Consider the following 27,885-nt stretch of genomic DNA (forward strand, 5'->3'; position numbering starts at 1 on the left):
TTGACGCATTAAACTCCCTTCTTACGCTACCGGTGGTCTATTCCCCATCAGGATTCCTGAAATGCTAAGAGAATGGTTTCGATCTTAGTTGTTATAACAAATCTCCTTTTGCTCCTTTCTATGAATTACTGACTTCTGGCCATTTCGCTCGATAAATGATACATATACAAATTTCCTCGTTAGCTGACTCTTCGAAACCGATCCTTTCATATCATCTCTATGTGTCTTTTAATAACCTGGGATGGTTTTAAGATATTAGCTCCCTTTGTAAAATTTGGGACATTTTGGAAGACATACAAGTAAGTGTCGAATCCAATAAATATTCCATAGTCCATATATTGCCTATTTCGTTCTATGAATCACTGCTTGCTTTTTTTGTCCAGAAAGGGTCGATGGGGTTTGATATATTCAATTTATTAACATTTTCTTTTAATTTCTAACAAAGCTAAAACAATTCTAATGAAGAAATCATTCTAATGTCTATTTATGCTTATATAGCTTTTGCATAAATCGTCAATTTAAATATTTATTGTATCGTGTGACGTATATGGAAAAAGACCTTGCGGTCATACAATTTAATATTGTTCTTTTATTGTTTTCTCTAGTTCCTATAAAGAACGAGTTATGCAAAAGGAACTCTTACCCCATGCACCCGTAAGGGGTCTATTGGTAATTTTTGGGGGCTTAAAACGTGTATCAATCGGGAGTCGGAGGAGGGAAGAGGAAGTAGTGAGTGTTAACATTTGTTTTAAATTTATGCTGGTCGTTAGTAGTGTGAAAGATATTTGCCGGAAGTTGATTCCACATTCGTATTGTTCGGACAAAAAAAGAGTTTTCACGGTAATGTAGGGTTCGATCAACTGACAAATCAATCACATACTGGTGTGCATTTCTAGAAAATCATGTGACCGTGGCGAACCTCCTTACTTCTAGAGTAAGAAGATGGATCTCTTCAAAGCAAACACCATGATAGTAACGATAAAACAGCACCACACTGCCCACATTCCGGCGGTGCTTATGGAGAACAAAAGAGTTGGATGCCCTATCATTGTCAATCAACATCATCGTTCTACTCTGAACCAGAGATTCGGAGCGGGGTGGGAGCTAAAACGGAGCGGCCCAGTTTTTGCCGTAGAAGGAATGAAATTTTTTCTATGCTGAGCTGAATGGCTTGCAATCTCAATCCCGCTCCGGCCCCCCATCACAATCCAGCCAACGATTTCGCTGTCAGGAAAACCCTCCAAAATCTTACTAATTAAATCAGAAAAGTCGTCGAGGCCATTTAGGGTAGTCTCCCTTTCTGTGTTTGGATTTATATAAAGGATTCCGAACAGCAGTACATGTGTTTCAATCCTGAACTTAATCCAAAGAGAACTAAATTTTGGAACTTGTGACCCTAGGTGTTGTTGTCTCAGGAACTCTATATCATCAACTAAATATACCATAATACCCCTGTAGGAAACTAAAAGAGATAGGGTGAAACATGAAATTCCTGTGGAACAGAAATTCTGTAGAATTCCTGTGTATCAGAATTTTCATTAACCTGGGTCTAGCAGATCGATGGAAGTGAATGTAAGAATATACCGTGAAAAAATTCGACCCTAAGCCACGAATGTTGACAAAATGTATTTTAAACTTACCCACCAAAAAATAAAAAACAAATATGAGTGTAATATGTGAATCAGAGTTTGAAGTATACTATTATATGGTGTTGTAATATGGCGGACGGCATTTCAAAAACCCAACTACATACTTTTCGTAACCCACTCAGATCCAAAGGATGACACTGCGGATGATTTCATCTGCGACACTTCCTGAAATTCTACACGTTATGCCTCGGGACATCTTGGCAAAGGAATCAGTTTAAAAAAACTTTCTCTTTGGTCAATAAGCAGCTACGTGAAACTGAAATCTGTGGGGAATACCAACATCAAAAAAATTTTTTTTTTCACATCAATTTTTAAATTTAGATAAAATGCTACTATTCCATAGAATTTTACCTATTGTTTTATATAAGTCAATTTAATGCATATTAAATTTTTTCTTCAGAAAAATTTAACTTATTATATTGCGGTCGTTGCTATTGGACTCACTGATCCATTTATAATTAGAACTTACGACTCATTACAGTGTGACTTGTTGTCTAATTATTTTAGCATTTGTTTTTATTTAATTGTCGCTTTCATCACAGTTTAAAATAAATAAATTATACACATATAGTAAATTATCAATTTACATTTTATGCAGGCCGCTAAAACACAAACGAATGTAAGTACAAAAAGTAAATTAATCATAAGCAATAATACAATGTTTACAATAATTAAGAAGACACTTTTCAGCCAACAAATGTCATGTATGTTCTGTGTAGGTACATAGCCAGGTATAGTTCCCATATGAACCGCAATTTGCAACTTGTGTCACGCTCGTCTAGAGTGATCTGATAATATTGGGTTGCCCAAAAAGTAATTGCGGATTTTTCATAAGTCGGCGTTGACAAATTTTTTCAATGGCTTGTGACTCTGTAATTGCATTCTTTCTTCTGTCAGTTATCAGCTGTTACTTTTAGCTTGCTTTAGAAAATAAGTGTAAAAAAAGTATATTTGATTAAAGTTCAATCTAAGTCTTATTAAAAATGCATTTACTTTCTTTTAAAAAATCCGCAATTACTTTTTGGGCAACCCAATAATGTGAGTAGGATTGGCTGGGTAGATAGACAGGTGACGTGTAGACCACATAAGCATGTCAGAGTCAATCTTATCCCAGTTGAAATTAAGACCGGCTGTTTCTGACAGAACTTGGTTGAGCTATAACTGCTCCGATTTGCCGTTGGAGGTTTACTTATTCAGTTACTATGGACGGCGGATGATCTCCTAGAACGGGATTCACTAGGTAACTGTTAACGATTTTCGTATGATATCCTAGCGAATGCCCGGCTGATTCTCTGCTCAATCTAGAGACTCCCATTGATAGCGCTGAGAGTCGAACTCTGGGAATCATCGAACCATGGGAATAACTATTGGTTGAGTGAAAGTTTTTTATTGATTACAAAAAATTAATTGCCCGAAACACAGGTGAATCGAACACATACAACACACTATTAGTGGACGTTTCTTGCTTGGTAAAGGTCTTCATCAACACTATAGTGTTTTGTTGTAGCTCCTGTCTGCCGTTCCACGATTTATAGCTTGCCAAGTAATTTAAGATAGTTGGTGGGCGGAATCGTTATTCCATTGTCTTTCACGTCGAACATCTTACATATTTGAATCAGTGAATAATGGGCTGAACAATTTTTTTTGCGTGAAATAAGCGACAATATCTGTGAGTTAGACATTTAAACTATCGCAGATTCTACGGCGCCTTGATCTTACAATCCTTCGCATATGATACAATCTCAATGTCGTCTGAATGAATATAAATTAGTTAGGTGCCACAATATAGGATAGATAGAGGTGCCGGATATATTGGGTTGCCCAAAAAGTAATTGCGGATTTTTTAAAAGAAATTAAATGCATTTTTAATAAAACTTAGAATGAACTTTAATCAAATATACTTTTTTACACTTTTTTTCTAAAGCAAGCTAAAAGTAACAGCTGATAACTGACAGAAGAAAGAATGCAATTACAGAGTCACAAGCTGTGAAAAAATTTGTCAACGCCGACTATATGAAAAATCCGCAATTACTTTTTGGGCAACCCAATATTACTCCGCCTTGGGAAACTCCATGTTTCCTTCTACTGGGCTTCGAATTCTTATCTCTAAATTCCACATGGAACTGGGACGACACAAACAATTCGCGTTCTTTCGTTTCAGTCCTGGCATGTTGGGAATGTTTTCAAAAAGCGTAATATAGTGTTGTTCATCAGCTCGAGATCAAGAAAGGTACGAACGGCTCTCCTCCTCACACTATGCCGTCTTAATAATACCCTACATCTACCATGCAAATACAAATTGGGAGCTATATCTAATTCTGAACCAATTTTGATGAACCTCGTCGGATGTTTTCAGATGGGTTATTAAAATCTTCGTATCAATTTTCGAGCAAAGCAAATATGTTGAAAATATAAATGTAATGCTACGGTTGACAAATGACAACAAATTACCCAAAGTCTGAAGAACATATATATGTGAGCTGCATCTAAATTCACAAAATTTTATCTTTATCTATCTTTAAATCTGTACCAATTTCTATGAAATTCACCAGTAATATTAAGAGTCATAAGAAAATTCTTCCTGCCAAATTTCGAGAGGATCGGGTAACAAATGAGCACTTTATTGCAATATTCCTCAAAATCGTACGAACATATATATGGGAGCTATATCTAAATCTGAACCGATGTCGAGCAAACTTTATAGATATTGTGGAAGTTGTCGAGGAAAGCGTTGTACAAGTTTTGGGAAGATTGGTCAATTAATGCGCTTGTAGTGGCTGTAGGAGTGAACATCGGGCGATATATATATATATGAGAGCTATATCTAAATCGGAAGCGATTTTTACGAAATTTACCAGCAACGTCGAGAGTCATAAGAAAATCCTTCCTGCCACATTTCGAGATAATTAGTTAGCAAATTACCATTTTATTGCATTATAACTGCAAATCGGACGAACATATCTATGGAAGCTATATCTAAATCTGAACCGATTTTTTCCAATTTCAATAGGCTTCGTCTCTAGGCCGAAAAACATGCCTGTACCTAATTTGAAGACGATTGAATGAAAACTGCGACCTGTAGTTTGTACACAAATTATACATATTGTGGAATCGTTGAGGAAAGCGTTGTACAAAGTCAAGATTGGTCAATAAATGCGCTTGCAGTGACTCTAGGAGTAAAACTCGGGCAATATATATATATATATATATATATATATATATATATATATATCAGAGCTATATATAAATCTGAATCGATTTCTATGAAATTTACCATTAATATTAAAAGTCACAAGTAAATCCTTCCTGCCAAATTTCGAGATTCTAACAAACTTTATAGATACTGTGGTGTTCGTCGAGGAAAGCGTACACAATTTTGGGGAGATTGGTCAATAAATGCGCAATTCTCGTCCGATTTGACTGAAATTTTGCACGTGGTGTTTTGGTGTCACTTCCAACAACCTACTAAGTATGGTTTAAATCGGTCCATGTTTTGATATAACTGCCATATAGACCGATCTTGGGTCTTGAGTTCTTGAGCCATAAGAGGGCGCAATTCTTATCCAATTTGGCTGAAATTTTGCATGAAGTGTTTTTTTATGACTTTCTATGTATGGCGCAAATCGGCACATAACCTGATATAGCTGCCATATAAACCTATCTGGAATCTTGACTTAGTGAACCTCTAGAGGGCCCAATTCTCATCCGATTTGGCAGAAGTTTTCTACAACGGCTTCTCTCATGACCTTCATCATACGTGTATAATATGGTCTGAATCGATTAGTAGCTCCTATAAAAACCGAGCTCCCGATTTTGCTTCTTAAGCCCCTACAAGGCGCAATTCTTATCCGAATGGACTGAAATATTTGACAATAACTTTTACAATGTTTAGCATTCAATTCATTGATGGCTCGAATCGGATTATAACTTGATGCAGCTCTAATAGCATAACAGTTCTTATTCAATATTCTTTGTCTAAAAAGAGATACCGTGTAAAGAACTCGATAAATGCGATCCATGGTGGAGGGTATATAAGATTCGGCCCGGCCGAGCTTAGCACACTTTTACTTGTTCTATCTTCGACTATTGCTTTGAAGTATCCACCCTTTCCTGCGTCCTGCGGTCTAGTTAGACCAATAAATGTTTAATGAAATTGATATCAGGATGTAATCTGATATCGAGCTTTTCTTTTGGCAAGGTTAATGCTGCATCTTCGAGTATCTGCATGAATCATTGACAATATTTTAAATTTTTTATTTTTTTTTTTAAGAAAACTTCTGCATTTTTAATTTTTCCTCTATAAAGTGCTGGTTATTGGAGGGGTCTTGTTTTTGCTGCCTACTACTAGGTTTTTGTAGTAAAGTATGGAATTCAAATACATTTACACATAGCCCATAAAGTCTGCGTTCACCTGACAATCTTTTAAGATTGGTTAAAGAACACAATAAAATTATAAATCAAATCAACTCTTTTACATATATTTTTTCTTCATATTCCTAACATTAAAAAACAAAATTCTAAGTTTGGTTAAGCACTTTCACTCTAGAGCGATTTAAATAGGATAACAAATAAATATAAGCACCACAAAGTCTGTGTTCAGTAGTTAAAAATAAACAAACGTTGTTTTAAGACTGCACTTAGTCTATTTGGCATGGAGTTTACCAACTTCTCTGTTTCCTCAGATGCTTTTTTCGCCCCTTCTGCCTGCATGACACTTCGTAACATCACCTTGCTGGTTATAACGCGCTGACGACTTTTTCTCCAATAGATCCCAAAGATGCTCAATGGGGTTGAGATCTGGTGATTGGGGTGGTGTTTTAAGCTGCTTTGGAGTGTTATATAAAGGGTGATTTTTTTGAGGTTAGGATTTTCATGCATTAGTATTTGACAGATCACGTGGGATTTCAGACATGGTGTCAAAGAGAAAGATGCTCAGTATGCTTTGACATTTCATCATGAATAGACTTACTAACGAGCAACGCTTGCAAATCATTGAATTTTATTACCAAAATCAGTGTTCGGTTCGAAATGTGTTCAAATTTTGACAAATTTTGTTCAGCGATGAGGCTCATTTCTGGTTGAATGGCTACGTAAATAAGCAAAATTGCCGCATTTGGAGTGAAGAGCAACCAGAAGCCGTTCAAGAACTGCCCATGCATCCCGAAAAATGCACTGTTTGGTGTGGTTTGTACGCTGGTGGAATCATTGGACCGTATTTTTTCAAAGATGCTGTTGGACGCAACGTTACGGTGAATGAACACATTTCGAACCAAACACTGATTTTGGTAATAAAATTCAATGATTTGCAAGCGTTGCTCGTTAGTAAGTCTATTCATGATGAAATGTCAAAGCATACTGAGCATCTTTCTCTTTGACACCATGTCTGAAATCCCACGTGATCTGTCAAATACTAATGCATGAGAATCCTAACCTCAAAAAAATCACCCTTTAGAAGACAAAGCCTAACAACCTCCGATGTATGTTTTGGATCGTTATCTTGTTGGATCCAAAATGTTGCTAACCCTAGTTTAGCAGTACTTGGTTTCAAATTTTTTTTATCCATTTTGGACTCAATAAATTCTAATTGACCCACTCCACTAGCAGCCATACACCCCCACACCATAACTCCACCACCATCGTGCTTCACCGTTCCAACTAAATTTTGTTTTTCCAGCTCAGTCCCGGACTTGCGCCACACTATTTGCCGACCTTTAATGCCAAAAATACAGAATTTGCTCTCACCGGAGAAAATAATTTGTTTCCAGAATTCAGGAGGCTTATTGATGAAAGTATTAGCGAGTGCAATCCGCTTTTGTCTGTTTATGACTGAAATATACGGCTTTCTTCGAGCAACTCTTCCATGAAATCCAGCTCTATGTAATAATTTTCTGGAAGTTCCGACACAGATGCTTCTTTTAAAAATTGTTTTAATATTTTCAAAAATTTTGGTTGATGTTATACGAGGGTTGTTGCTTGACATATTAATCACTTTGCGCTCTTCTTTAACGGATAATTTTTTTGGACGCCCAGGCCGAGGCTTTGAAGTTATAATGCCGCTTTTTTTGTAATTATTAATTACGCGCTGGACAGAAGAATACGTTCTTCCAACTGTTCCACCAATATTTCTAAAGCTTTGTCCTTCTTTCCACAATTTAATAATTATTTTTCTTTCAGATATGCATATTTCCTTTCCTTTAGTTTCCATGTTTACAAATTTATTAATTTTAAAAAAAAAACATGTGTAACTATCACTTGTTATGATAATAAACTGAAACTGATCAAAAATAAGAACAAGCATCATAAAAAGTAACGGAACTTTCGAAGTAAACAAAGTGAACGCACACTTTTTGGTTGCCATAATTTTTTCTTATGAGACAAAAGTACCGTTAGAACAAAAAAGCAAAAGAAAACTTATTTTTGTTTTCTAATTTAAGAAATATAAAGAAACAACATATACAACAAAACTTAACTTCATTTATTTTTTATGTTGTTTTTTAATCATTAAAAAAGAAATTGTCACATGAACGCAGACTTCATGGACTATGTGTAGGTACACCAGATTTTTCCAAAAATATGTGTTTAACCCACCCAGGTGGTTTTTGGACTACCACGTACATAATACCTTTTGGCTTACAGAGACTTAATTTCCGATTTGCTTTAAATATAGTATCTGCGAAAACAAATGCATGTTTCGTTCTACATTACATTGGATTTATATAACGGCTTTCCTTAAACTAGTGATATAATTTCCCTAATGCAGTTTTTTCCCACTGTTCTCAAAAAAAACTTTTAAAAGCCCTTGAGTTAAACACCAACTTATTACCCTAATTATATGAATTGCAAATAAAACACAATACATAAAATTGCCTCTCCAACAAAGTTTGTATTTTAATTATCTAATATTTTGATATATACAATGTTAGCTGCGCACTTCCTAAAACATCATGCTTTCACATCGAACAATGTTGCTGGAATGCGAATTCTCATGTAGTACATATCATTAAACATGATATTATAATGGTGCGTGTGAGTGTGTGTTGTTCGTAAACACTTTCAGAATAAAAATTTGCTTTCCCCGCTCTACGACTCCCGCCACAATCAGAATACCCAAACTGTTGCAAGCCCACGACAACTTTGTTATGAATGACTGCTGAGTATGGGCTATTTTTATTTATACACTACTCTTGCCTTTCGACTCTCTTCGTAAATAGCATTCTCTTCGTTTCGTTGTTTTGTGGTACGGTAACAAACGAAACCATTAATCAATGATATTGTGAACAAAACTACACTTTAGCTTGTCGCACACAACAAGTCAGGATGGCCGAGCGGTCTAAGGCGCCAGACTCAAGAGCAATCTTGCCGTAAAAGCAACGGTTACTGAGCGTTCTGGTCCTCTCTGAGGGCGTGGGTTCAAATCCCACTCCTGACAAAAATATTTTTTTTTATAAAATAAATTTTTTATAAGTGAAAAACTTGCTTTAATATTATACTTGTGAAAAACAATAAACTTAATGCTCGGCAATACTTTATTTTTAAAAGTAAAATAAAAGAAAAAATGTCAATGCTTAAATGCGAAATCAACCAGAACGGTAAAGTATGCCATATTCTTAAATAAATTAATATGAATCATGGAAATAAAAAAATTGAGAAAAATATTATAAAAACTAAATAAAAATATTTCATTTTTTTTAATTTTAAAAAGTATTTCTTAAACAAACATTTTGAAAAAATTTTCAGAAGAATATTAAAAAAATTAAGTATTGAAAAAATTTAAAAAAAAAATTTAAGAAAAAGATAATAAAAAAAAACACTAAAAATAAAATTTGAAATAAAAAAAACATTAACATTAACATATTATAAAGAAAAATTTTCATTTAAAATTAAAAAAAAAACAACAGAATTAATAATTAAAATTTTAAAGAATATTTTATTAAAAATAATTACGAAATATTTTGAAAAATCTTTTTTCATTTTTATGACTTTTAATTTAATTTGATTAGGAAATATGCAAAAGTCAGCTTTTTGTTATTTTATGTAGACTGGTTTTAAAATAACAGTATCGAAAAAAAAATATTTTTCTTTTAAAACTATATTTTATATCTTAAATTAAATATTTTTTTAAATATTAAATTAAATATTTTTTTAAATATTAATTTAAATATTTTTTTAAATATTAAATTAAATATTAAATTAAATATTTTTTTAAATTTTTTTTTAAATATTAAATTAAATATTATTTTAAAATTATTAAATATTTTTATTCGATAACATTAAAAAAAATTTTATGCATTAAAAAATTATTCAAATAAAAACAATTATCTTGTCATCTGTGGGATTTGAACCTACGCAGCTAATTTTGTCTATTTATTTAATAATACTTAATCATTTTTGTTTTTGCCTATTAAAAAAGCATTTTTATTAAAAAAAGCATTTTGTCAGAAGTGGGATTTGAACCCACGCCCTCAGAGAGGACCAGAACGCTCAGTAACCGTTGCTTTTACGGCAAGATTGCTCTTGAGTCTGGCGCCTTAGACCGCTCGGCCATCCTGACATGTTATACGCCAACTGTCTAAATGACTGCCAGTGATATGGATTTTTTTTTAATTTAGGTGTTAGCAATTTATATTATTATTACAGGAAATTTTAGCAAAATCTTCTCTTTTTATAAAATGTTGAAGATATTTAAGATTCATAGATAATTTTTGATGATTTAAAAGATTTAATTTTCATCGAATATCGAGTTTTCAACCAAGATAAATTTTTATCTTTACATTAATTACCACCTATGGGATTTGGACTTTAATTACAACGATAATGGTTCTTAGCAAGGAGAGATTGCCTAGATGAGATACCAAAAATTAAAAAAAAAAAACAAGTAAAAGCGTGCTAAATTCGGCCGGTTCGAATCTTATATATCCTTCACCATGGATCTCATTTGTCGAGTTATTTTCCCGGTATCTCTCTTTAGGCAAACAATGGATAAAAGAAAAGAAGTGCTTTGCTAGTTGAATTGAATGTTGGAGACCAGAGTAGAAGTCATTGTGTAAAATTTCATTCAAATCGAATAAGAATCCCTTTAGGGGCTTAAGAAGTTAAATAGAGAGATCGGTATATAGGGGAGCTGTATGAGACTACAGACCCATTCAGACCATATTTGACACTTATGTTGGAGGTCACGGTCTAGAGACTCAAGAAGTCAAGATCCCATATTGGTTTATATGACATCTATATTAGATTATGGACCGATTTGAACCTTATTTGGCAAGTTATTGGAGGTCATTATAAAACACGTCATGCAAATTTTCAGCCAAATCGGATAAGAGTTGCACCCTCTATAGGCTCAAGAAGTCAAAACCCCAGATCGGTTTATATGACAGCTATATAAGGTTATGGACTGATTTGAACCATACTTAGCACAGTTGTTGGAAATCACCATGCGCAAAATTACGGCCAAATCGGATAAGAATTGCGTCCTCTAAAAGCTGAACTAATCAAGACGCATGATCGGTTTATATGGCAGCTATATCAGGTTATGAACCGATCTAAACCATACTTAGCACAGTTGATGGAAGTGATACCAAAACACCGCGTGCAAAATTTCAGTCAAATCGAACAAGTATTGCGCTCTCTAGAGGATCAAGTCAAGATCCATGATCGGTTTATATGGCACCTATATCAAAATATAGACCAATATGACTAATTTACAATCCCAAACGACCTTCACTAATAAGAAGTATTTGTGCAAAATTTCAGGCGGCTAGCTTTACTTCTTCGAAAGTAAGCGTGCTTTCGACAGGCAGACGGACGGACATGGCTAGATTGACTTAAAATGTCTTGACGATCAAGAATATATATACAGCGGTCAAAAAAAGTATTCATCATTCAATGTTTTTTTTTTTAATAAGTCTACAAAAGACAATTGGAATAAAAACATGTTAAACTAATGATGCAGTAGTGCTTGTGTGATATATATGTACACAATTTCATTGTTTTTAAAGAAAAAAATTGTATTTATTGGAACAAAAAGGGCCATTTTACAGCTGAACACAAAAAATTAAACAAAAAAAGTATTCATCATTGCAAAAAAACAAAAAAATAAATAACATAATTTAAAAAAATTAATACTTTGTTATTCGACCACCGCGTCTTATAACTTCTATTAAACGGTTTGACATCGATTGGACTAATTTAGCGGTTATATTTTGGTCTATATTAGTCCATTCCTCCATTATCACCTGTTGCATTTGACTCTTGCTCGAAAAATTGCGCGTTCTCAATTTGCGTTCGAGATGTTCCCAAAGATGTTCAAGTCGGGACTTTGAGGAGGAGTTTTAATGACTTTGGGGCAGTTATACAGCATCCACATCTTGGTATTTAAAGCAGAATGTTTGGGGTCATTATCTTGATAATATTGAAAGTTATTACCAAGCCCAAGTTTTACAGCACTATCTTTTAAATTCCTCTTTAAAATGTCAATGTAATACTTATGATCCATTACTCCATTAATAATTTCAAGATTTCCCGCTCCTGAAGCCGCCATACACCCCCAAACCATTAAACCACCTCCACCATGTTTTACAGTAGCAACTGTGTTTCGTTCTTCAAGCTCTGTATTTGGTTTTCTGTACACTATGACCTTTCCATCGCACCCAAAAAGATTAAACTTGCTCTCGTCTGCAAAAATGACTGTTTTCCAAAATGATTCGGGCTGTTTTACATACATTTTTGCGAAGTTTAGCCTTTTCACTCGGTTTATTTTATTTATAAAGGGCTTCTTACGTGCAGTTCTTCCTCTGTAACTATGCATTTTGAGTGTATTTCGAATTGTTTGTGTAGTAACTTCCTTCCCTAAATATTCCATAGTGTTTTTACGAAGAATGGTCGCATTTGTCTTCGGAGTTTTCTGAACTTGCCGCACTAGCCAACGCACATCTCCAACTGAAAGTGCTTTTGGTCGACCAGATCTTGGTTTATTGTCAACAGTTTTCGTTTCTGTCCACTTTCTGATGATGGATTGTATAGTAGATCGTGGTCTATTTAATATTTCACTGATAGTTTTTTGAGTTAAACCATTCCTGTGGTGTTTTATTATCAAAACTTTTACCTCATCAGAAACCTCGTTTTGCTTACGACCCATTTTGACAAAAACTATATTTTCAATGAAATTAAATATTTGCTGTCAAGGGCAAAGCCTCCTTTACTAAATAAAACAGAAAAGGGGGATTCCCAAATAATATTTGAATTTGACTTTGATGATAGCACATCAATGATGAATACTTTTTTTGTTCTGTTTTTGGTGTTATTATATAAAATTGCATTTTTTGCGCTAATTAAATTTATTTTTTGAATTTATTTTAAAACATATTTCGAAAAATAAACTATTGCACAAAACTGCATTATTTGTTTACTTTAAATTTTCTTCAATTACCCAAAATAAGTGAATTTATTATCAATTTTGCTAATGATGAATACTTTTTTTGACCGCTGTACTTAATGGGTTCTTAGACGAATATTTCAAGGACTTACAAACAGAATGACGAAATTAGTATATTCCCATCCTATAGTTAAGGGTATAAAAAATTTTGTTTTTATTGTAAAATGTTTGCAAATTTAAAATTTTATAAAAAATTTTGTGGACAACTTCTTCTTTAATAATTGTGAGAAAATTAATACAAATGCGATTTTTTATAACGAATTATTGCATGATGTCCACAAAACTTTGATTTTATCTGAAAATTTCCCCAAAATTCTGGTTTTATAAAAATTACCGCAAAACTTGATTTTCCCAAACATTTTAGTTGAAATTGTTCTTTGGATACAAATTAAAAAAAACCCTAAGGAAAGGAAAAAGTCGGGCGGAGCCGACTATATAATACCCTACACCACCGAACTTACGTACATATTACTTATAACACATGAAACTTATGTTGAAATCTCATACTTTAATTTTGTATAACTTTTGAAATACTGAATAGAACCTTGTAAGAATTTCACACGATAGGACCTAAATTGTGGCTACTGCGGCCTTAAAACACCATACCAAATCAGGAATCAGATATGCTATGAAAACGTAAAAGAAACTTTTCGTTTTGTGTTTTCATGCAAAGAGAATTGAGCCCCAGTTTCTTTTATGACATCATGCATTAAATTGAACCTCCATACATGAATTGAATAATGACAACTTCACTTGGTATTTGCGATTTGTCGTTCAATTTACGTAGGTGTTATTTAACTTTGAAGCATAGTTTTAGGCAGTGTAATATACAAAGCAATACAAATAACAGTACATCCTAAAAATATGCAACAAACTATTGGATTTCAATTCATTAAGTTTAAACTGGTGTCACTGGTACCATAGTGTGTTCTTTATTTGTATTATACCCTTCGCTATAGGTTTGAGGCGTCCGTAAGATGACTGGTATATTGGAGAGAAAGAGTATGCTAAAAGAGGTCACTATTGGTGCGCTGGTGTAATGCATGTGACCCTATTTGGTAGTAAGGTCAGTCAGTAGCTTAAGCTGCGGCTATGGACAATGACTTCTGCTGTTTTATAATTTGGCAACAGTTAAATACAACTTTGGTAACGCACTGATTTCAAAATTGAAATAAACATTAAAAGGAGTCAAAGTAACTAATTGTGTCGTCACACTATGCACATAATAAATATAATATTGGGGTGCCCAAAAAGTAATTGCGGATTTTTCATATAGTCGGCGTTGACAAATTTTTTCACAGCTTGTGACTCTGTAATTGCATTCTTTCTTCTGTCTGTTATCAGCTGTTACTTTTAGCTTGATTTAGAAAAAAAGTGTAAAAAAAGTATATTTGTTTAAAGGTTATTCTAAGTTTTATTAAAAATGCATTTACTTTCTTTTAAAAAATCAGCAATTACTTTTTGGGCAACCCAATAGTTGGCGGAGAGTTAAAACAAGAAAAGAACAGAGGGTACAGCAATTTTGCTTACACTATGTGATTTGCTTAAAATTCAAGGTATTTGAGAATAGAGTAAATACAAGTTGACATGTAGCCCAATAATGGCAATATGATACTCAAATGAAGCATATATGGCAGTAGTGTCAAATTTTGTTCCATCCACATTTAAAGGCTCTAAACAAGGCTTTTATGGGCCTAAGACCCTAAATCGGTGGACTGGTCTATATGGGGGCTATATCAAGATATAGTCCGATATAGTCCATTTTCGAACTTAACCTGCTTATAGAAAAAAAAGTATCTGTGCAAAGTTTCAGCTCAATATCTTTATTTTTAAAGACTGTAGCGTGATTTCAACAGAGAGACGGTCGGACATGGCTAGATAGTCTTAGATTTTAACGGTGATCACAAATATATATACTTTATAGAGTCGGAAATGGACACTTCGATGTGTTGCAAACGGAATGACAAAATGAATATACCCCCATCCTTCGGTGGTGGGTATAAAAAGGAATATTTTGGGTAAAGTGCCTGTGTGGCTGCACAATCTTAACTTTTTGAAATATGCACTGCATTCAACCGAATAGTATTGGCAAGTAGTGTATGCCAACAATGTGGAGTATATTTGAAGCCAAGATACACCTATGAGTTGAGATTATGAATATAAGAGAATTTTTATTCTGTCTATTGAAGAAGGCATAGCGAAGCGTGGGCTAGTAGTATTAAAAACCCGACCCATGGTACCCACCTTATGATATCTCAATAAGTCATTTTTGGTGGTTTTACTTTGACTCTCTACAACATTTTGTTAAGTATGCCAAAAAATATATAAGCGAGTATATACTCATTTATATTTGTGTGTCTGTACTGTTGATTAAGAAGTTAAATGCAACAATTGTAGAAACGTATTACGAAATATAAGATTTTTCCTCTCCAACTAGTTTTTCAACTATTGTCATGTGAGTATGAATATTCTGCGAATTATGAAGTGAGATTTTTTTATTGCGGTTTTCTCAGCATTTGAAATTTAACACAAAAGCCAAGATTAACATTTAATTGAACTTTGGATCAAACCTATTCTTTCTATTATAATGAAGTGAATGCCACTGAACTAACTTGGTAGTTAAAACTGGGATGTCTTTGCTTTGATACTTACGAGGGCGGTCCGGAAACTTCTTAGCCTATCAATGAAAGAGAATAGTTAGTTCTTCAAAAATATATTTATTTTTCAATATAATCTCCTGAAACTTCATACACTTAGTCCAACGCGTATCTAGCAATTCTATTCAAAATAGCGGTTTACAACTGTAATTGCATCTTCATTTGAGGTTAAACGCTTGCCAGCAAGGATTTTTTTTTTTTTTTTGATTTGGGAACAGGTAAAATTCACTGGGAGCTAAATCAGGAGAATAAGGTGGGTGGCAACACGTACTTTAATTCGTTGATTTTAGCCGTTGTTAAAACACTCTTGTGCGTTGTCTTTATGAAAAATTATTTTTTTCGTGTTGTAAGCCAGGACGTTTTTCTCGAATTTGTACATTTAATTGTTCCAAAAGGTTGCAATGATACAATCAATAAAATACCTTTGAAGTTCCAAAAACCGTTGCCATAACCTTACCAGCCGATTGAATTGTTTTTGCCTTCTTTGGGGCACTTCCTCCAGCTTCAGTCCATAGTTTGAAATTTTATTTTGGATTATAGTGGTGGATCCATGTCTCATCAACAGTTATGAAACGACGCTTAAAATCCATTTTATTTCGCCTAAAACGATCCAAACAAGCTTGAGAAATGTTCATTCTTATGCGTTTTTTGGTCGACTGTTAACAAATGCGGCACCCATCTTGTAGAAAGCTTTTTCATCTGTAGTTCTTCATGCAATATTAAATGGACTCGATCATTTGAGATGTCCATGATATTAGCTATTTAACGCATTTTTATTCGTTGTTGTTGTTTTTTGACGTCCACTACGTGGTTCATCTTCAATGATTGTATGACCACGTTTAAATTAAGCAACCCAATTTTATTTACTTTAATTGGCTACGACAGAATATTTGTTCCACTAGCCGAACGTAGAATGGCGTTCCAAGCGCCTCGATCTTCTGCGCTCATTCTAAAATCTCTGACATCAAGTTTCGAGGTGTATCCCACAACTTGATCTTTCCATCGGGCTTTTAGTCTTCTCGGTTTGCGTGTACCACCGTGTTTGCCTTCAAAAGACTTCTTTGCTGGAGCTTCTTCATCCATTCTGACAACATGACCTAGCCAACGCAGCCGTTGATTTTGATGCGTGTAACTATGCTATCGTCATCATACAGCTCGTGGTTCATACGTCGCCTATATTCTCCGTTAACGCAAACTGGTCCATATATGGGTTGCCCAAAAAGTAATTGCGGATTTTTTAAAAGAAAGTAAATGCATTTTTAATAAAACTTAGAATGAACTTTAATCAAATATAGTTTTTTTTACACTTTTTTTCTAAAGCAAGCTAAAAGTAACAGCTGATAACTGACGGAAGAAAGAATGCAATTACAGAGTCACAAGCTGTGAAAAAATTTGTCAACGCCGACTAAATGAAAAATCCGTAATAACTTTTTGGGCAACCCAATATTTTACGAAGAATCTCTCTCTCAAATTCTCCAAGCCATGCCTCATCTGCTTTCACAAGTACCCATGCTTCAGAACCATATAACAGCACGGGTAGTATCAGTGTCTTGTATAGTGTAGTCTTCGTCTGTCGAGAGGTGGCCTTGTTTCTAAACTGCTTACTTAGTCCAAAGTAGCATCTGTTTGACAGTATTATTCTTCGCTTAATCTCAAAACTGGTGTCATTCGTTTCGGTTACGGCGTTGCCGAGGTAGATAAAGTTACTGACTGTCTCAAAGTTGTGGTTCCCAACTTTCTCCATTTTCTTTATCTGCTCGGTTGTGCAAGGCTTTTTGGGAGCTGAAACCATCCATTTCGTCTTATCTTCATTTACAGCCTCACCCATTTTCACTGACTCTCTTTCGATTCTTTCAAAGGCTGCAGTTACTACTTCCGGTGACTGACCTATGATATCGATGTCGTCGGCATAGGCGAGTAGCATGTGTTCTCTTGTGATTAGTGTGCCATTTCTATTCACATCTGCATCTCGTATAATCTTCTCCAGCAGGATGTTAAAGATAGGCTGCACACTATAGGCTATCTCCTTGTCTGAAACCTCGTTTGGTATTAAATGGTTTGGAGAGATTCTTTCCTATTCTTACTGAGGAACGCGTATCAGCAAGCGTCATCCTGCAGAGTTTTATTAATGCAGGGATACCAAACTCAGACATGGCTTGAAATACCTTTGAACGTAAAGGAGTATCAAAGGCGGCTTTGTAGTCAACTAAGAGATGGTAGGTGTTGATTTGTCCTTCTCGGGTCTTTTCCAGGATTTGGCGCAGTGTGAATATCTGGTCTAGGGTGGATTTACCAGGTCTAAAGCCGCATTGATAGAGCCCAATTATCTCACTGACTTTAGGTTTCAATCTTTCACAAAGTACGCTCGTGAGTATCTTGTATGCGATGGGGAGGAGACTTATTCCTCTGTAGTTGGCACATTCCGTCTTGTCCCCTTTCATGTGTACGGGACATACTATGTTGAGGTTCCAATCATCGGGTATGCGTTCTTCTAGCCAGATTGCGCAGATAAGATAATACATACGCCTTATCAGCGTGTCGCCTCCGGTCTTAAAATAGTTCAGCGGGTATTCCGTCGGCTCCTGCTGCCTTGTTGTTCTTCAGTCGGGTCGCTGCTACTTGGACCTCATCCTTACTAGGAGGTAAACATTCTATACCATCATCAGGGATTGGTTCTGCGGTATCCTCTTCGCCACCAACATCGGACACTAGCAGTTGGTTAAAATGTTCTTTCCATATCCTCAGCATGTTATCAGTGTCAGTTACCAGATTTTCTTCTTGTGCAGGAGGTTGTGCCTGCACCAAAGCCATCGGTTTGATGTTTAATTCTTTGGTAGAATTTCCGGACTTCATTCTGACCCATGTACATCTCAATTCGCTCACACTTACGTCTTTCCATTCCCTTTTTTTCTGCGGAATAGACGTTTCTCCTCTCTCCTTTTCTCACGATACCTCTCCTTCATCTGGCATCGTTGCTACTGATTGCAGGGTTGATCTATATGCTGCATTCTTGGCTTCAGTAGCATCTCGACACTCTTGGTCGTACCATGGGTTTCTTGGAGTCTGTCTGTCGAAAGCATGGCACAAATCGGTACATAACCTGATATAGCTGCCATATAAACCGATCTGCGATCTTGACTTCTTGAGCTACTAGAGGGCGCAATTCTCATCCGATTTGGCCGAAATTTTGTACAACGGTTTTTCTCATGACTTTCAACATACGTGTCTAATATGGTCTGAATCGATCAATAGCTTGATACAGCTCCCATATAAACCTATCATTTTGCTTCTTGAGCCCCTACAACGCGCAATTCTTATCCGAATGAACTGAAATATTACACAATGACTTCTACAATGTTTAGCATTCATTTACCGTCCGAATCTGACTATAACTTGATATATTGGGTTGCCCAAAAAGTAATTGCGGATTTTTCATATAGTCGGCGTTGACAAATTTTTTCACAGCTTGTGACTCTGTAATTGCATTCTTTCTTCTGTCAGTTATCAGCTGTTCCTTTTAGCTTGCTTTAGAAAAAATAGCTCCAATATCATAACAGTTCTTATTCATTATTCTTTGTTTTCTTAAAAAAGAGATATCAGGCAAAGAACTCGACAATTGCGATCCATGGTGGAGGGTCTATAAGATTCGGCCCGGCCGAATTTAGCACGCTCTTACTTGTTTACTGTTGCATGTGACGGAGCACTTTCACTTAACACATTCACCATATCATTACGAATTTCTTGTCCCGATAAACCTTTTTTATGTAAATATTTAATGACAAATCGCGGATGCTTCTTTTGTGAACACCTGTTTCTACATGAAGGAGTTGCCAGATCGAAACAAAATTTAACATGTTCATAACAGAGATGGAAGTTTCCAAAACACTTAACTTTTTTCTGTTTATACCGCGCTTTTGTGCTAGGCTACGAAGTTTCCGAACAGCCCTCGTAAACATTCAAATTTAGGAAGAGGGAAATTTAACATTTTCATCAGCAGAACAACTTTATTTTGAATTCACCATATCATTACGAATTTCTTGTCCCGATAAACCTTTTTTATGTAAATATTTAATGACAAATCGCGGATGCTTCTTTTGTGAACACCTGTTTCTACATGAAGGAGTTGCCAGATCGAAACAAAATTTAACATGTTCATAACAGAGATGGAAGTTTCCAAAACACTTAACTTTTTTCTGTTTATACCGCGCTTTTGTGCTAGGCTACGAAGTTTCCGAACAGCCCTCGTAAACATTCAAATTTAGGAAGAGGGAAATTTAACATTTTCATCAGCAGAACAACTTTATTTTGAATTAGTTTAAATTAGTACATTTACAAAAAAAATCAATTCTACGGCTTATTTAAGCTTGAACATCTTCAATTACCATTTCTCTTTGAGCGACTCGTTATGTTAATAAGAATATTAAAAAATAAACAAAGTGTTTTGTTTTTAATATTAACAACTACATATGGTCAACTATGGGGTTTTTCTTAAAAACTCTTACCCATCTCAAAGTTCATAAGAAAGCTCTTAGGCTTTATTAATTTGTAAATGCGTAATGTTTCATTTGTGGGGTGAGTGCTATTAGTGGGAATAATATTTTCCAACATTTTGTCACACAGAACTTTTCCAGAAAACAAGAAGATTAAAATATTCTGTTGCAAATTACAAAGAAACGAAAGGCAAGTACAGGCATGCGGTTTTCCAGAAACTCATGATATTTTATAAATGAACAAAAGGTTTTCGCTCTAAACTGTAGATACTTGCAATCTTAACCTAAATTTAGTTTCGAACACAGCTTCAAGAGGACACTGAGGAATATTTTTTTTTTAACTGTAAAAAAAAAAATAAATAAAATAGTTAAAAACATGTAAAAGTGGGCTAAGTTCGGCTGGGCCGAATCTTGGGAACCCACCACCATGGATACTGCTAAATATTTATACAAAACTAGCTGGGCCGAGTCCGTTCCGCTGCGCCTTCTTTTACTTCATATGGAACAAAATTATCCTTTGAATATTTGTTCTCGACAATTAACGAGCTTTTGCTACGACAATAGTATATGCATATCGCTTAACTAGCAGTATAACATAACATAGTATAAATGCCTTAATTTGAATCCCATATGATCTTTAGTGGTTTACGAATTCGCTCGGAGAGTTTAGGCTCATTTAAGTTTGGATGTTAGATGTACTTCATTCTTAAAATACTTTATTTCAGCCCCATATTCTCATGGAGTGTCATTAGGAGTATTTTTGGGGGTAAGCTGGTCCCCCAGACACTTGGTCCTGAAAAAAATATAAGCATCGTGCTCTTCTCTCAAATAAAATTTATTAAAATCCCATATTGCCATTGTTTTAAGGAGAGTTTATAGGATGAGGCGTCCCCCAAACACTTGGCCCCAAAATTGGTAATCAAATTCGTTTTCTAATCTCAATTACCTTTCATTTGAGGGGAAGGAGTGGTGCCCCAAAACATGGTCCTACATTTGGATATCAGTTTCTTATTCTACTCCCGAATACCTCTATTTGAGCCCCATATTGCGACGGTCAGTGAATAATTGCTGTTTGTGGGGTATTTTGGAAAAGGAATAGGCCCCCTAGAAAGTTGGTTCTGAAAGTTAGTATCAATTTCGTGCTTTATTCCCCAATACCTTTCATTTGAGCCCCATATTGACATGGTCGGTAAATATGCCCGATTTAGGGGTTTTTTGGGGAGGGGGTAGTCCCCCAAACACTTAACCCTGCAATATTCTGATACATCTATATAAAGGGTGATTTTTTTGAGGTTAGGATTTTCATGCATTAGTATTTGACAGATCACGTGGGATTTCAGACATGGTGTCAAAGAGAAAGATGCTCAGTATGCTTTGACATTTCATCATGAATAGACTTACTATCGAGCAACGCTTGCAAATCATTGAATTTTATTACCAAAATCAGTGTTCGGTTCGAAATGTGTTCATTCACCGTAACGTTGCGTCCAACAGCATCTTTGAAAAAATACGGTCCAATGATTCCACCAGCGTACAAACCACACCAAACAGTGCATTTTTCGGGATGCATGGGCAGTTCTTGAACGGCTTCTGGTTGCTCTTCACTCCAAATGCGGCAATTTTGCTTATTTACGTAGCCATTCAACCAGAAATGAGCCTCATCGCTGAACGGTGAATGAACACATTTCGAACCGAACACTGATTTTGGTAATAAAATTCAATGATTTGCAAGCGTTGCTCGTTAGTAAGTCTATTCATGATGAAATGTCAAAGCATACTGAGCATCTTTCTCTTTGACACCATGTCTGAAATCCCACGTGATCTGTCAAATACTAATGCATGAAAATCCTAACCTCAAAAAAATCACCCTTTATCATTTATTTGAACCCCATATTGCCATTGTCCTCGAAATTGGATATATTCGTTTTCTAATCTCAAATACCTTTCATTTAAACCCCTTATTGCAAAAGTCAGCAAATATGTCCGGTTTGGGGTATAGGCACTAAAAACTATCAATACCGATCTCCACTGGTTTGAATATCCAATTTGTCCTGGTGAGCAAATACGTCCTATTTGGGGGATGTTATGGGGGTGGGACGTCCCCTAGACATTTGGTCCCGAATGTTGATATCCAATACGTGGTCTACTCCCAAATACCTTTCATTTGAACGCCTTATTTCCGTAGTCGGCAAACATGACCGGTTTCGGGGGTATTATGGGTGTGGGGTGGCCCCATAGATACTTTTTCCCGAATTTTGATATCAGATTCGTGCTTAACTCCCAATGATCTTTCATTTGAGCCACATATTGCTATGGTCGTAAATTTGTCCTCTTTAGGGTTTTTTTTTTTTTGGGGGGGGGAGGGGCAAACACTTGGTCCCACATTTGGATATCAGATGGGTATTCTATATTCAAATACCTTTTTTTGAAGCCCCATATTGCCACGGTCAGCAAATAAGTCCTGTTTGGGGAAGGGCCTGAACCCCAGAAACTTGGTCCCACATTTGAATGCCTTTCATTTGAGTCCCATATTGCCATGGTTGGTATATATGTCCGATTAAGGGGTGTTTTGGGGTCGGGGTTGTCCCCCAAACATTTGGTCCGACAATTGGATATCAGATACGTTTTTTTATTTTAAATATCTTTCATTTGAGTCCTATACTGTCGTGATTGGCCTATGTATATAATTGGTAGGTTTTGAGGGTGGGGCGGCCCCCCTAGGTCATCCATCCGGAATTTTAATACCAAATTTTTAGTTTTTAGGTTACTTTAAGAGATCACAAATAATTTCGTTTAAATCGCACCACCCATTTCCGAGATCTGGCGTTCCTGGCGTTAGGGTTAGAGGAAGGGTCCGCCCCCCTTTAGATATCAAAAAATTTAGTACCCTATTTTCACCACGTGCTCACTATGCACCTTCTGTGAAAATTTCAAGAAAATCGGTTCAGCGTTTTTTGAGTCTATAAGGAACACACAAACAAACAAACACAAATTGATTTGATTGCTTAAGTTGTAGGGCATAATTTAATTCTACATACCAAACTTTTGTCAGGTTAAAGGCCGATTTGGACCGTACTTGGCACAGTTGTAGGTAGTCATATAACAGAACACTACATGCAAAATTTCAGGCTTCCAGGGCCTCAAGAAGTCCAACCGGGAGATCGGTTTATATGGGAGCTATAACAGGTTACAGACCGGCTTGGACCGTACTTAACAAAGATGTTGAAAGTTGTAAAAGAAAACCACGTGCAAATTTTCAGCCAAATCGGACAAAAATTGGGGCTTCCGGGGGCTCAGAAGTCAAATCGGGCGATCGGTTCATATGAGAGCTATATCTAAATCTGGACCGATATGGTCCATTTGCAATCCCCAACGCCCTACATCGATATGAAGTATCTGTGCAAAATTTAAAGCGGTTAGCTTTACGCGTTCGACCTTTATCGTGATTTCGACAGACGGCATTCGCGGTCAATCAGCGGTAGCGAGCTGAGAGAGTCTCAGTGAGAGGCCGGGCAGCACCGGCTCTTGCACAAATACTGAGTGCATATGAGGCTCGATGTGACAAGTTATTGGTGCCTTTAAATAACCAATGGCCACCATGTTCCCGCGGCGATCGGTCCTTTGGACCGGAACGAGTTTGCTCACATCAGGAGTATGACGAGGATCGCCAACTCCACATGAAAATTTGGCTACAACAACAACAACGAACATATAGCTCCCATGTATATGTTCGTACGATTATGAGAAATATTGCAATTAAGTGATCATTTGTTAATCGATTTCTTATGACTCTTAATATTACTGGTGAATTTCATAGAAATCAGTTCAGATTTAGATATAACTGCTATATATGTATATCACCCGATATTCAATTCTAGAGCCACTGCAAGCGTATTTATTGACCAATCTTCCCAAAATTATGTTTAGTGCTTTCCTCGACGACTACCACAACATATAACGAGTTTGGTCGAAATCGGTTCAGATTTAGATGTAACAGCCACATATATATTCTTCCAATTTTGAGAAATATTGCAATAAAGTGCTCATTTTTTAATCGATTCTCTCGAAACTTGGCAGGAGGGATTTTCTTATGACTCTCAATATTACTGGTGAATTTCATAGAAATCGGTTCAGATTTAGATATAGCTACCATATATGTATATCGCCCGACTTTCACTTCTACAGGCACTGCAAGCGCATCTATTGACCAATCTTCCCAAAATTATGTTCAACGCTTTCCTCGACGACTACCACAATATATAACGAGTTTGGTCGAAATCGGTTCAGATTTAGATATAGCTGGCATATATATATTCGTCAGATTTTGGGTAATTTACAATAATGTTGTCATTTGTCAACCGTATTTATTACAGTTTGAACATATTTGCTTGAAATTTGATACGGATTGTTTAATAACCCATCTAAAAAGATCCGCCGAGGTCCAACAAAATTGGTTCAGAATTAGATATAGTTTCCACTTTGTACCTATAATGTAGGTGTAGGGTATTATAAAGTCAGCACCGTCCAACTTTTGCTTTTCCTTACTGGTTTTATTGTATTTATTATAAAAATCGCGGCTGGTAAGGGCTCAAGAAATCAAATCGGGAGATCGGTTTATATGGGAGCTATATCCAAATCTAAACCGATATGACCCATTTGCAATCCCCAATAACCTACAGATATTAAGTATCTGTACAAAACTTCAGGCACGTAGCTTTACGCGTTTGGCCGCAATTGTGATTTCGACGGACGGACGGACATGGCTAGATCGACTCACAATGTCGGGACGGTCAAGATTGTATATGCTTTATGGGGCCTAGACCAATGTTTCGAGGTGTTACAAACGGAATGACTAGAAAAGTATACACTCATCCTATGGGTTTCTATTGGGTTGCCCAAAAAGTAATTGCGGATTTTTTAAAAGAAAGTAAATGCATTTTTAATAAAGCTTAGAATGAACTTTAATCAAATATACCTTTTTTACACTTTTTTCTAAAACAAGCTAAAAGTAACAGCTGATAACTGACAGAAGAGAGAATGCAATTACAGAGTCACAAGTTGTGAAAAAATTTGTCAACGCCGACTATATGAAAAATCCGCAATTACTTTTTGGGCAACCCAATAAATAGCTTTACTTTTTGTTCCTCTTTTGTAAAGAGGGCATATTGTAGATTCGTTTTAAGTGAAATTTGAACAAAGTATGACAACTTAAACGGGTGCTAGATGTACTTCAAAATAGGCAATTACAAAGAAATTGGAAAACCCCCTATAGTTCTCAAAATGCAAAGCCGAGATGCCCTATTCGGGCTAATGTGGTTTTTTACTTCATTTGTCCCCTAAACATATGCAAAAAATGTTTTCACCAAACATTGTTTGTAGCAAATTTAGTAAAAAATGGCCGATTTTGAAATTTTCCTTATCCGAAATGGGTATTTAGAAGACTTTTCGTAAAAAAAAATCGGTTTGAATTTATTTTTGGCTTTTTTAAGACACTTTATCTGCAAAATTCAAAATCTCTAGAAGATTTGTTAGAATTTTATGCACATGATCTCGAAAACACCTCAAAAAGTTATTGATCTCTAATGGCATATTTTTTAATAATTTTTTTCGTTTCTATCCCACTGTGCGTTGGTGGGTATAACAATCTGTTGGAACAAGTTTTCCCCTAAGATTTATAATACTTTTAGATTTTAAGAATGATTTTAGAGATTCACATATGAATGACACTGACCTTTAAAAACCTGTCGCCCTACTCATCTGACCTTAATATTATTAAAAAAACATTTAAGTTTGGACTAACTTGTAAAATTTACATAGGTAAAAGATATGAATCGATGCATAATATAATGAATGTAATGAATAACTGCTACGGTAAAGTGACATACATCTCTTCTTCGCAATTAATTATGAGACCATATTGTTGAATGAAATGTAATTCTCTTAGGTTTTTGGTTTAAAAAGACCATTAGAAGATGGCTTAATTCCTTAATTCAAAAAAAAAGAAAACTTTTCTAAGGCATAGAGTAGAGTCGGGTTTAACCCTATACATCCTCCCTCATGCATTGCGTTCAAAAAATCCAACTTATGATCTTTTTCCTTCAAATCCTTCTAGAAATAGTTCCCATATAAACTTCATCCCCTATTTTGTTTCTTAAGCTTTATTCATTCATCGATTTGGGATCATTTGTATGAAGGTTTTCAGCAAAATACTTGTTAATGGGTATTCAAGGTTCTGCCTGACCCAGATTAGGTTAGGTTTAAGTGGCAGTCTGCCATTAGACTCACTTAGATGTTTTCGTCCAATGTGATACCACAGGAACAGAAGATGGAAGATGCCTTCTAGTTCCTAACGTTGAACCATGCAGATCTATTTAAAAAGTCCTATAATTTGCGAATGTTCACATCCGCTAAATCAGACAGCTTCTCAAAGAAATGAGAACCTAAAGTGGAACTCCTTCTGACAGCTAGTGCGGGACACACACACTGAAGGTGTTCTATAGTCTCTTATTTTTGGATGTCCTCACAGTTTTTGCAAAAGTCGTTGCTGGCAACCTTTAGTCTGTTTTTCATGTTTTCCGATTAGACAGTGACCTGTCATGACGGACACAATGACTGAGACTCTATTCTAGCCAATGAGTCTAGATTATGCCACATAGTTTTGGAATGCTCACAGCCCCTTCTTTGTGATCATCTATTAGTCGTTGTCTTTCGGGCCTGCTCCTGAAAACTTAGTTTACATGTTGCTCGAGGCATACCCAAAGATTCCAGTATCCCAGGAATGTGTAGGGTAGTTCCTAGTTTCCCAAGCTCGTCCTCTTTACAATTCCCTGGGATATCTCTGTGGCCCGGAGGCCACCGTAGCGCAGAGGTTAGCATGTCCGCATATGACGCTGAAAGCCTGGATTCGAATCCTGGCGAGACCAACACAAAAAAATTTTCAGCTGTGGTTTTCCCCTTCCTAATGCTGGCAACATTTGTCAGGTACTATGCTATGTAAAACTTCTCTCCAAAGAGGTGTCGCACTGAGGCACGCCGTTCGGACTCGCCTACAAAAAGGAGGTCCATTATCATTAAGCTTGAGCTTGAATCGGACTGCACTCATTGATATGTGAGAAGTTTGCCCCAGTTCCTTAGCGGAATGTTCATGGCTAAAATTTGCATTTGCATCTTTGTGGCCCGGCATAAAGAACAGGCGAATTTTGAACTGTTCAGCCTTTCGTTGAGAGATCTAGTGTCGAGGGTGGAATTTGTGTTCAGAAATACGTTCTCCAGGGATTTAATGATTGCCTGGCTGTCCATTCCACCACTTCCTTAATTGCAAGGATCAAGCAGATAACCTTTTCGATATGACCAGTTCTAGATCTTTAGAGTACACTCTAAAGCCCACCTGGTCGTTTAGTTTGGAGCCATCCGTATTAAAGTCTATGTAACATCTGTTACCAGGGATATCATAGTTCCAATCGGTTCTATCAGGAATAGTGGTACAGTACCTTTTATCAAAAAGCGGATCAGGTAGGGTGTAATCAACACTGTCTGGAACATCGGATATTTTCCAATGAGAAAGCTTCCTTAACCTCACGGCAGTGGTCGCTGCAATTTGTCTAACCGTAATGCCCAGAGACATAAGATATAGCATTAAATTCTGTGCAACAGAT

General features: G+C 35.9%; 1 protein-coding gene and 2 non-coding genes across 4 annotated transcripts in view; 2 read left to right on the plus strand and 1 right to left on the minus strand.

Moving 5' to 3' along the window:
- Positions 1–27,885, plus strand: part of LOC106087042 (alpha-tocopherol transfer protein-like) — a 76,860-nt gene that overhangs the window by 14,006 nt on the left and 34,969 nt on the right. The window contains exon 2 of one of the 2 annotated variants that reach the window (XM_059364849.1): positions 2,248–2,268. The exons of the other annotated variant lie outside the window; for it this stretch is intronic. The gene's annotated coding sequence lies outside the window, so the exon portion shown is untranslated. The remainder of the gene's footprint in view (positions 1–2,247; positions 2,269–27,885) is intronic. 2 annotated transcript variants of the gene reach the window in all.
- Positions 8,961–9,078, plus strand: Trnal-caa (transfer RNA leucine (anticodon CAA)). Its single transcript has 2 exons — positions 8,961–8,998; positions 9,034–9,078. It is a non-coding gene; the product is annotated as a tRNA-Leu (tRNA).
- Trnal-caa (transfer RNA leucine (anticodon CAA)) lies at positions 10,083–10,200 on the minus strand. The gene is made up of 2 exons: positions 10,163–10,200; positions 10,083–10,127 (listed from the first exon to the last, which is right to left on the minus strand). It is a non-coding gene; the product is annotated as a tRNA-Leu (tRNA).

The sequence above is a fragment of the Stomoxys calcitrans genome, chromosome 3, assembly GCF_963082655.1.
Source record: "Stomoxys calcitrans chromosome 3, idStoCalc2.1, whole genome shotgun sequence".
NCBI lineage: Eukaryota > Metazoa > Arthropoda > Insecta > Diptera > Muscidae > Stomoxys > Stomoxys calcitrans.